Source organism: Schistocerca cancellata, chromosome 5, assembly GCF_023864275.1.
Source record: "Schistocerca cancellata isolate TAMUIC-IGC-003103 chromosome 5, iqSchCanc2.1, whole genome shotgun sequence".
NCBI lineage: Eukaryota > Metazoa > Arthropoda > Insecta > Orthoptera > Acrididae > Schistocerca > Schistocerca cancellata.
Window position 1 is genome coordinate 777240719 of NC_064630.1, and position 12794 is coordinate 777253512.

Sequence of the window (12794 nt, forward strand, 5' to 3'; positions counted from 1 at the left end):
CGCCGAATGACTATTGAACAGGTCGCCTCCAGAGTTGGCATTTCTGTGGGTTCTGTGCACACAATCCTGCATGACGACCTGAAAATTCGAAAAGTGTCATCCAGGTGGGTGCCACGAATGCTGACGGACGACCACACGGCTGCCCGTGTGGCATGTTGCCAAGCAACGTTGACGCGCAACGACAGCATGAATGGGACTTTCTTTTCGTCGGTTGTGACAATGGATGAGACGTGGATGCCATTTTTCAATCCAGAAACAAAGTCAGCTCAATGGAAGCACACAGATTCACCGCCACCAAAAAATTTTCGGTCTAACAGCCAGTGCTGAAAAAATGATGGTGTCCATGTACGGGGACAGCGAGGGCGTAATCCTGACCCATTGCGTTCCAAAGGGCACTACGGTAACAGGTGCATCGTACGAAAATGTTTTGAAGAACAAATTCCTTCCTGCACTGCAATAAAAACGTCCGGGAAGGGCTGCGCGTGTGCTGTTTCACCAAGACAACGCACCCGCACATCGAGCTAACGTAACGCAACAGTTTCTTCGTGATAACAACTTTGAAGTGATTCCTCATGCTCCCTACTCACCTGACCTGTCTCCTAGTGACTTTTGGCGTTTTCCAAAAATGAAAGACACTCTCCGTGGCCGCACATTCACCAGCTGTGCTGCTATTGCCTCAGCGATTTTCCAGTGGTCAAAACAGACTCCTAAAGAAGCCTTGGCCGCTGCCATGGAATTATGGCGTCAGCGTTGTGAAAAATGTGTACGTCTGCAGGGCGATTACGTCGAGAAGTAACGCCAGTTTCATCGATTTCGGGTGAGTAGTTAATTATAAAAAAAAATCGGAGGCCTTAGAACTTGAATGCACCTCGTACTCCGGGCGAAAGAAGGTCCGGCAGGATAGTAGGAGCAATCCCATGACTCTCGTCACTTCAATGTGATTCCTAATATGGTACAATAAAAAGGCTGCTGACTGTGTGTTTATTAATTAAGTAGTAGCTTGTCAGAGCGGCACCAGAACAGAAATGTGGCAACACAATAAGAAATAACCAATAAATAGCGACCTGTTAAGTCGGAATGTTGTCTTCTAATAGAACTGGTAGAAAAGTGTACATAGCTTAATTGCAGGCACTGAAATGTACTGTCTGACTGTGTGAAGGTGGTAACTGTCTGTTTTGTGGCTGTTAGCGGGAGCAGCGAGACTGTTTCTGTGGTGTCACCGCCAGACACCACACTTGCTAGGTGGTAGCTTTTAAATCGGCCGCGGCCCGCTAGTATACGTCGGACCTGCTTGTTGCCACTGTCAGTAATTGCAGACCGAGCGCCACCACACGGCAGGTCTAGAGAGACGTATTAGCACTCGCACCAGTTGTACAGCCGACTTTGCAAGGAACGGTTCACTGACAACTACGCTCTCATTTGCCGAGACGATAGTTAGCATAGCCTTCAGCTACATTTGCTACGACCTAGCAAGGCGCCATTACCAGTATAGATATTGAGATTCTATTAATGTATCATCAAGAGCGATGTTCTACAAATGTGGATTAAAGTTAAGTATTCCAGAAGCTACGTACTTTTCTTTATAGCATTCATTACGTATCCTGTCTCAGACCTCACGCCAGCCTGCGTGAGTTTAAGCGCGTGCCTTTCGGCTTCCTCGCATTGTGTCTAGGCTGTCTTGTCTAGACACAACTCTTTCCATCTTCGCCAGTACAAGGTGGAAAGAATGCAGCCCACAGCTGACAGCGCTATCGTTGGCAGCTGTGAACATGTCCGGTTGACGAGTTCAACGCGCAGGACGTGGCGCGGAAGCACAAAGTTGTTCCAGTTTGTCAGCACCATCTGGAGGCTGAGGGGCGCCAAGTGACTGCTTACGATTGCGCCTGTGCGGTTGGCGGCCTCTCGCAGTATTCCTCGTGTATCCTTGCGCCTGGTTCACAACGCTAATAACGTTGATTTTGCGGGTTTCAGTTATAACACAGTAAGGAGTCAATATTTTGCATGTACGTTCTTCGGTATTTATAGATATAATAAACAAGTTGGCCATTCACAGAAAGTCAAATCATCTCTTGTGAATGCTGTTGGTGTATGAAACCGCAGTAGGAACTAAAAAGAGACCAGGTCGGTGGTAGGACATTAGCTGCCTGTCTTATTGTGGACAGATAGACCTGCCTGACGGAGCTTGGTAATGCAAGGTGTATCGAAAACTCGTCCGATTTGGCACGGTTATATTTCTGAAACTAATAAACACATACAACCAATATTGTTTTTTTTTTATGAACGGGAAACTCAGAAACTTTATGTTTTTTATACCTTTCTATAGGAGTTCAGTATGCCCCCCTTGAGATGCACTTTATATGTCAGTACGGTGTTCAGATTGTTCCCACACTGCAGCGAGCATGTCTCCAGTTACAGTTTCCACAGCTGCTGTTATGCGATGTCCGTGTACATTCACTGTTGGTAGCAGATGCACATAAACAGAGTCTGTTATACACCCCCACAAGAAATAATCACATACAGTCAGATCTGGTGACCTTGGAGGCCAGCAATGTACAGCTGAATCATTTGCTCCATTGCGCCCGACCCATCGTTCAGTAATCCTTTGATTTAAAATATTCCACACTCCGAGATACCAGTGTGGCGGTGCCGCATCCTGTTGGTAAATGAAGTCGTGTGAATCAGTCTCCAACTGTCGGAAAATAAAGTTCTCAAGCACATCTAGACACGTCCTTGCAGTAACAGCGTAACCACGGCGGATGCGGTCGACGTCTGTGTCACACACTCTGGGACGGCCCGACGCTCTGCCTTTACACACACACAACCTGTTTCTCGAAACTGTTCACGCCACCGCCCAATGCTCTGTGCTATAGGAGGATCCACACCACACCTACCACGAATGTCACGCTGAACATTTATTACTGACCCGGACTGCGCAACACGTAGAACAAAAAATGCTTCATGCTGTCCCGACATCATTTTTACTACAACTGAAATGGGCGCACACTGCTGCTACCTACCGGTAACAATGTAAAATTCGAGACTTCGCCCTTTCAAAAAGTACGTTGTTCACACATATCTCAAATAACATAATACACTACTGGCTATTAAAATTGCTACACCACGAACATGACGTGCTACAGACGCGAAATTTAACCGACAGGAAGAAGATGCTGTGATATGCAAATGATTAGCCTTTCGGAGCATTCACACAAGGTTGGCGCCGGTGGCGACACCTACAACGTGCTGGCATGAGGAAAGTTTCTAACCGATTTCTCATACACAAACAGCAGTTGACCGGCGTCGCCTGGTGAAATGCTGTTGTGATGCCTCGTGTAAGGAGGAGAAATGCGTACCATCACGACTTTGATAAAGGTCGGATTGTAGCCTATCGCGATTGCGGATTATCGTATCGCGGCACTGCTGCTCGCGTTGGTCGAGATCCAATGACTGTTAGCAGAATATGGAATCGGTGGGTTCAGGAGCGTAATACGGAACGCCGTGCTGGATCCCAACGGCCTCGTATCACCAGCAGACGAGATGACAGGCATCTTATCCGCAGAGTCAACAGATGGGAACGTTTGCAAGACAACAACCATCTGCACGAACAGTTCGACGTCGTTTGCAGCAGCATGGACTATCAGCTCGGAGACCGTGGCTGCGGATACCCTTGACGCTGCATCACAGACAGGAGCGCCTGCGATGGTGTACTCAACGACGAACCTGGGTGCACGAATGGCAAAACCTCATTCTTTCGGATGAATCCAGGTTCTGTTTACGGCATCATGATCCTCGCATCCGTGTTTGGCGACATCCCGGTGAACGCACATTGGAAGCGTGTATTCGTCATCGCCATACTGGCGTATCACCGGGCGTGACGGTATGGGGTGCCATTGGTTACACGTCTCGGTCACCTCTTGTTCGCATTGACGCCACTTTGAACAGTGCACTTTACATTTCAGATGTGGTACGACCTGTGGCTCTACCCTTCATTCGATCCCTGCGGCACCCAACATTTCTGCAGGATAATGCACGACCGCATGTTGCAGGTCCTGTACGGGCCTTTCTGGATACAGAAAATGTTCGACTGCTGCCCTGGCCAGCACATTCTCCAGATCTCTCACCAACTGAAAACGTTTGGTCAATGGTGGCCGAGCAACTGGCTCGTCACAATACGCCAGTGACTACTTTTGATGAACTGTGGTATGGCGTTGAAGCTGCATGGGCAGCTGTACCTGTACACGCCATGCTCTGTTTGACTCAATGCCCAGGCGTATCAAGGCCGTTATTACGGCCAGAGGTGGTTGGTCTGTGTACTGATTTCTCAGGATCTATGCACCCAAATTGCGTGAAAATGTAATCACATGTCAGTTCTAGTATTCATATATTTGTCCAATGAATACCCATTTATCATCTGCATTTCCTCTTGATGTAGCAATTTTAATGACCAATAGTGTAGTTATGATTTTTTTAAATCGGATGATTCTTTTTCATACGCCCTATTTTTTACGCGCCGTTATTATACACGCATTGAGACAGGCGGTCGTCGCCTCAGTTGCTTCAAATAACTGCAAATTGGATGATTTGTTTTAGGTTAATAAAAAACGAAATGTTCATAGTTCAGGACACTCAACTGTAGAATTAGCACCCTAAAGGCTTTGGGCACCCTGTAGCTCTTCTCACAACTTCTAGGACTGGTTAGCGAAATGGAAAGTAGAGCTGGCCTATGTTCACTGTATTTAACGTAATTTCAGGGGCTTTGTCAATACTGTTCGTGTGAATGTTGTCACCAGACAGCTGAAATGACAACTTCAGAGAAGCGTGTTGTTCCTGCTGCTTTTCTAGTAGCCGAAATTGTTATTAGTCCGTGTGGCCTCGTAATCGGTTGAAACAGGAACTGCAGCTGAGTTAGGACCACTTTCAACCGTAATTTACGAGTGAGTCTTAAGTAGAGAGTTATTTCCAATCATCACAAAAGAGCGAAGATCACGCCCATCTTGTAAAATGTAGGCGGAACTAACCCACACCACTGACTCGGATAAAGAGTTCTCAGTTTACCTGCCGCGTCACAACATCGGCGGATATGTAAATGATAAGAGTTTTAAGCCTCCGTGAGAGGTACAACGGCCACCACTGCGCAGTTAGTGTCCTTCGCGTTTAGTGTCGTTACCAGAACTGCTAGCGTACACAAGGGGCGTGAACACCGTCAGGTGTCGAGCGATCAGTGTGAAAGACACAGGAGATGGTGGGTACTCGTGTGAGACAGAGTTATCAGCACCTGACACAGTTTGAAAGAGGCCGCGTTGAGGGTTTCCGTCTGGCCGCCTGGTCTACTCTCGCAGTATGTAGATCTGTGAGACATTCGATTGGGCTGAATATCAGAACGATACATAGGCTCTCAGCTAGCTGCAGACGTAGTGAAATGCAGTCTCGCACATTTCACGAAAGGACAATGATTGCATCTATGAGCCGGTTCACGTCATACAGATATCAGGCAATATGAGTGTGTGAAGCAGGTAAGACTTATTAGCATAATCAACTCGCTGCAGTTAAGTAGCTCTACGGGATCCAATCATCGATGAATTCAGAAGATGGCATTTTTTTCACTTCTGTTGCACTTATTTTATTTGTACACGACATGTTTCAGCCTTTTAGGGCTTTTTAGGTGATTTCCTGTATCTGCCTTCATGAACATAAATATAATGATACTTATATGTAACTTATTAGAAAGATTGTTACTTGCTGTAGAATAATTTGCCATATCACTGAAAATCAAATGTGTGTGAAATCTTATGGGACTTAACTGATAAGGGCCGGCCGGTGTGGCCGTGCGGTTCTAAGCGCTTCAGTTTGGAACCGCGTGACCGCTACGGTCGCAGGTTCGAATCCTGCCTCGAGCATGGATGTGTGTGATGTCCTTAGGTTAGTTAGGTTTAAGTAGTTCTAAGTTCTAGGGGACTGATGACCTCAGTAGTTAAGTCCCATAGTGCTCAGAGCCATTTAACTGCTAAGGTCATCAGGCCCTAAGCTTACACACTTCTTAACCTAAATTATCCTAAGGACAAACATACACACCCATGTCCGAGGGAGGACTCGAACCTCCGCCGGGACCAGCCGCACAGTCCATGACTGCAGCGCCTCAGACCGCTCGGCCAGTCCTGGGCGGCGTTTACGTTTTGGTTCGCACATATGCTGACTTCTTGGTTTGACAGCTTGACTGTTTAACAAGGCGCGAAGTTTACAAACATACGATATTTACCAATGAATAAAAGCTAGGTAAGGACTAATAATTTCAAATAACTATAACTGTATGTGTGTATTTGAAGTAAGTAATTAGCAGGAAATTACAATACTGAAAATAAAAATAAAATAAAATATACGAAATATGTGATGAAGTACGACTACATATTAAATTTCATTTATCGTATACCTGAGTCTTGATTGGTCAAGAGCAGAATGTGACTGAAATCATCGAGAAACTTTTTGTTCTGTAGATCTCTTTGTTCATTAGTAAATGTATCTGGCTGACTTTTCAAATGGCTCAAAATTTCAATTTTCTCCAGGGTATTGATTTTTTTTCCCTTTCTTATGCACGATTTGGAGCTTTCCGTTGACGTTTCTGGGCGCATATTTGTTGTTCAGGATATGTAGCACAAAGGCAGTAGTACTGTTAACGCCGTCTTTTGCGTGGTCTCTGAAACGTAGCCGAAAGTTTCTACCGGTTTGTCCGATGTACACATTGTCAGAATCATCACATTCGATTTTGTATACTTGACAAACTGCCTATTGGCTCCTGTGTCGGGTTCTTCGGCCGACGTTCATCTAATGACTTTACTGACGTTTCGCCAGCACGAGTGGCTGGACCCGTGTTGCGCCCTGCAGCTCCCAGAGACTAAGTCCGAATCAAGGACGCGCAAACCAAAGCGCATATGCCGTGTAAGACGGCAACCCGCCCACCAGCCCCAATTCCACAACTCTTCTGCAAATTATTAATGAATTGATCAAAAAAACTGATAAGGCCCATAAGAATAACACGTACCGGAAGTGAATTATTCTGCAACACGGGTTAAGTAAATATATAGGTCGATCTAAACAATTCAAATTTCCCGCCCACCCAATTCCACAACAATCGAGTGAAGACCGACATGAATTATTCTGCAAATTGTTAATGAATTGATCAAAAAAAACTGATAAGGCCCATAACAATAACACGTACCGGAAGTGAATTATTCTGCAACACGGGTTAAGTAAATATATAGGTCGATCTAAACAATTCAAATTTCCCGCCCACCCAATTCCACAACAATCGAGTGAAGACCGACATGAATTATTCTGCAAATTGTTAATGAATTGATCAAAAAAAACTGATAAGGCCCATAACAATAACACGTACCGGAAGTGAATTATTCTGCAACACGGGTTAAGTAAATATATAGGTCGATCTAAACAATTCAAATTTCCCGCCCACCCAATTCCACAACAATCGAGTGAAGACCGACATGAATTATTCTGCAAATTGTTAATGAATTGATCAAAAAAACTGACAAGGCCCATAAGAATAACACGTACCGGAAGTGAATTATTCTGCAACACGGGTTAAGTAAATATATAGGTCGATCTAAACAATTCAAATTTCCCGCCCACCCAATTCCACAACAATCGAGTGAAGACCGACATGAATTATTCTGCAAATTATTAATGAATTGATCAAAAAAACTGATAAGGCCCATAAGAATAACACGTACCGGAAGTGAATTATTCTGCAACACGGGTTAAGTAAATATATAGGTCGATCTAAACAATTCAAATTTCCCGCCCACCCAATTCCACAACAATCGAGTGAAGACCGACATGAATTATTCTGCAAATTGTTAATGAATTGATCAAAAAAACTGACAAGGCCCATAAGAATAACACGTACCGGAAGTGAATTATTCTGCAACACGGGTTAAGTAAATATATAGGTCGATCTAAACAATTCAAATTTCCCGCCCACCCAATCCCACAACAATCGAGTGAAGACCGACATGAATTATTCTGCAAATTATTAATGAATTGATCAAAAAAACTGACAAGGCCCATAAGAATAACACGTACCGGAAGTGAATTTTTGTGCAACACGGGTTAAGTAAATATATAGGACGGTCGGACGTCGACGTCACGATAAGGAGCGCTGGCTGCAGCTGCGCCGCAGTACGGATCGTCATTCGCTCTGCGAACGTCGAGGAGTGCGGACGCATAGCTCTGGGTGTCTCGCCGGGCGTTGGCTTGCTACGTTCAGTTCTGTTAACGTGCCACAGCAATGCCTCGGCGACGTGCATGGCGGCGCAGCGTTCCTGTGTATCGTGCTTTGAAGGCTATTGACATTGATTTGAGTGGACTGTTTAGTAAACAACAACTGATTGGAGGTCCAAATGTGTTTCGAGGACTCCGCCTGAACTTCACATGTGACGTACAAGCTCTGTTTGGAGGTAGTACATGGTTGACAATAGCTGTAGTGTGGGGTAATCATTGTGATTATGGTGGCCTTGAAGCATTTCCAGATGCTAACATTTTGGCTTGGAAAACATGGAGACAACAGGACTCTTAGCCAAAGTTCCATATGGCACACTTGTTCCCAGTATGCCATTTGTGGTTGATTACTAGAAGGAAGAAGAAATTAAACGTCGACGAGTACCTGTTTATATGGGCCAAAGTGGGGAATGGAGCTCCAGTGCCGGTAGCGAACTGGAGAGTGAAGCTTTGATAATGCCAGCCACTCGTGCTGGCGAAACGTCAGTAAAATCATTAGATGAACGTCGGCCGCAGAACCCGAGACGGGAGCCAACAGGCAGTTTGTCAACAAGTGGCCACGAAAGCCTTAACAATTTTGTATACTTGTTTGTCCACCGTGCTTATCACTCCATTGACGCTACATCCCTGCATAGCACAAAAAAAAAATTAATAAACAAGAATGTGGCTTAAGCCAAGAGCGGAGGAGGGTGGTCACAACGTGCCCTCCCTCCGCCCCTACCTCCATCCTATAGAAACAATATTATGGTATTTGCAAATCAGTCTCGCACCCTGCCCCACCACACTGGCGGACGTAACAGTTCAGAATCAGCTTCAAGAAATCCAGAACATATAATCAGTACTGACTAGCAGTAAGAATACTGAAAGGTCATTTCTACATCTACATCCACATCCGTAATCTGCAGCGCTCTGCGAAGTGCGTGGCAGAGCATACTTCTCACTGTAACAGTTAGTTGGTCTTCTTTCGGTTCCACTCGCGTATGGAATGATTATTTAAACGCGTCTGTCATGAAATGTCAAAACTCTTCCCCCGTAAGCCGCTATTCCCCTTGAAACTCAGGTGGAAGAGGGAAGGGGTACTAGCTAATATCAGACTGCAGCCAGAGTTGGGAACGACGGCGTTACACCATGCGCGTTTCGATTTATTTCAAAGCATCTTCAGTGATCACTGTAACAATGTGGTTTTCCTTACAAATGTTTGGCAAGAGCGTAATATATATATGTGTGTGTGGGGGGGGGGGGCTGTTTGAAACAAGAGGTCTGTTCACGATGTTGGCAAAGTGATTTGTAAGAAAAAAAAATATATTATTACAGTAATCGCTGAAGATGCTTTAAGACAAAGTGAGACGCGTAAGGTCTAAATAAAACATATCCAGTCGGAAAACACGGAATATACCGTAACCTTTAACACTTGCTTGACAGTAATTCGCAGATAACAGTGGCCTAGAAACTTCTCCCTCACCGGGCGAGGTGGCGCAGTGGTTGGACACTGTACTCGCATTCGGGAGGGCGACGGTTCAATTCCGCGTCCGGCCATTCTGATTTAGATTTTCCGTGATTTCCCTAAATCGCTCCAGGCAAATGCCGGGATGGTTCCTTTGAAAGGGCACGGCCGACTTCCTTCCCCGTCCTTCCCTAATCCGATGAGATCGATGACCTTGCTGTCTGGTCTCCTTCCCCAAAACAACCCAACCCAACTTCTCCCTCAGCGACGTATAAGGTGTCATTCATATCTGACAGCGTCTATGAATGTTGTTGTTGTGGTCTTCAGTCCTGAGACTGGTTTGATGCAGCTCTCCATGCTACTCTATCCTGTGCAAGCTTCTGCATCTCCCAGTACCTACTGCAACCTACATCCTTCTGAATCTGCTTAGTGTATTCACCTCTTTGTCTCCCTCTACGATTTTTACCCTCCGCGCTGCCCTCCAATACTAAATTCGTGATCCCTTGATGCCTTAGAATATGTCCTATCAACTGATCCCTTCTTCTAGTCAAGTTGTGGCACAAATTTCTCTTCTCCCCAACTCTATTCAATCACTATTATGTGATCTACTCATCTAATTTCAGCATTCTTCTGTAGCACCATATTTCAAAAGCTTCTATTCTCTTCTTGTCTAAACTATTTATCGTCCGTGTTTCACGTCCATACATTGCTACACTCCATAGAAATACTTTCAGAACGATTTCCTGACACTTAAACCTATACTCGATATTAACAAATTTCTCTTCTTCAGAAAAGCTTTCTTTGCCATTGCCAGTCTACATTTTATATCCTCTCCACTTCGACTATCATCAGTTATTTTGCTCCCCTAATAGCAAAACGCCTTTACTACTTTAAGTGTCTCATTTCCTAATCTAATTCCCTCAGCATCACCCAATTCAATTCGACTACATTCCATTATCCTCTTTTTGCTTTTGTTGATGTTCATCTTATATCCTACTTTCAAGACACTGTCCATTCCGTTCAGCTGCTCTTCCAAGTCCTTTGATGTCTCTAACAGAATTACAATGTCATCGGCGAACCTAATAGTTTTTATTTCTTCTCCGTGGATTTTAATGCCTACTCCGAATTTTTTTTTTTTTTGTTTGCTTTACTGCTTGCTCAATATACAGATTGAATAATATCGGGGATAGGCAGTCCCTTCCCTACCACTGCTTCCCTTTCATGCCCTTCGACTCTTATAACTCTTATAACTGCCATCTGGTTTGTGTACAAATTGTAAGTAGCCTTTCGCTCCCTGTATTTTACCCCTGCCACCTTCAGAATTTGAAAGAGAATATTCCAGTCAGCATTGTCAAAAGCTTTCTCTAAGTCTACAAATGCTAGAAACGTAGGTTTGCCTTTTCTTAATCTAGCTTCTAAGATAAATCGTAGCGTCAGTATTGCCTCACGTGTTCCAACATTTCTACGGAATCCAAACTGTTCTTCCCCGAGGTCGGCTTCTACTAGTTTTTCCATTCGTCTGTAAAGAATTCGCGTTAGTATTTTGCAGCCGTGGCTTATTAAACTGATAGTTCGGTAATTTTCATATCTGTCAACCACCTGCTTTCTTTGGGATTGGAATTATTATATTCTTCTTGAAGTCCGAGGGTATTTCGCCTGTCTCATACATCTTGCTCACCAGATGGTAGAGTTTTGTCAGGAGTGGCTCTCCCAAGGCTGTCAGTAGTTCTAATGGAATGTTGTGCACTCGCGGGACCTTGTTTCGACTCAGGTCTTTCAGTGCTCTGTCAAACTCTTCACGCAGTATCGTATCTCCCATTTCATCTTCATCTACATCCTCTTCCATTTCCATAATATTGTCCTCAAGTACATCGCCCTTATATAGACGCTCTATATACTCCCTCCACCTTTCTGCTTTCCCTTCTTTGCTTAGAACTGGGTTCCCATCTGAGCTCTTGATATTCATACAAGTGGTTCTCTTTTCTCCAAAGGTCTCTTTAATTTTCCTGTAGGCAGTGTCTATCTTAGCCCTAGTGAGATAAGCCTCTACATCCTTACATTTGTCCTCTAGCCATCCCTGCTTAGCCATTTTGCACTTTCTGTCGATCTCGTTTTTGAGACGTTTGTATTTCTTTTTGCCTGTTTCATTTACTGCATTTTTATTTTTTCTCTTTTCATCAATTAAGTTCAATATTTCTTCTGTCACCCAAGGACTTCTACTAGCCCTCGTCTTTTTACCTACTTGATCCTCGGCTGCCTTCACTACTTCATCTCTCAAAGCTACCCATTCTTCTTCTACTGTAGTTCTTTCTGCCATTCCTGTCAGTTCTTCCCTTATGCTCTCCCTGAAACTCTGTACAACCTCTGGTTTAGTCAGTTTATCCAGGTCCCATCTCCTTAAATTGCCACCCTTTTGCAGTTTCTTTTGTTTTAATCTACAGTTCATAACCAATAGATTGTGGTCAGAGTCCACATCTGCCCCTGGAAATATCTTAGAATTTAAAACCTGGTTCCTAAATCTGTGTCTTACCATTACATAATCTATCTGAAACCTGTCAGTATCTCCAGGCTTCTTCCATATATATATATATATATATATATATATATATATATATATATATATATATGTGTGTGTGTGTGTGTGTGTGTGGGAGAGGGGGGGGGGGGCTGTTTAAAACAAGAGGTCTGTTTACGATCTTGGCATAGTGGTTTGTAAGAAAAAACATATTATTACAGTAACCGCTGAAGATGCTTTAAAATAAATTGAAACGCATAATGTGTAAATAAAACATATTACAGTCGGAAAACACGGAATATACCGTGAGCTGTACCACTTGCTTGGCAGCAATTCGTAGATGGAATTGGTCTAGCAGCTTCTCCCTGAGCGGCGTATATGGTGTCATTCGTATCTGACAGCGTCTATGAATACTACGAGTAAAATCTTTAAAACTTGAACAGGTGGAGTATTCTCTGCCATGTTATTTAAAGTGGTTCGTATTTAACACCGGATTAAAGATAGCTCGCGCGGATGGATATAATGACACATTTGCCCCGCGGTCGA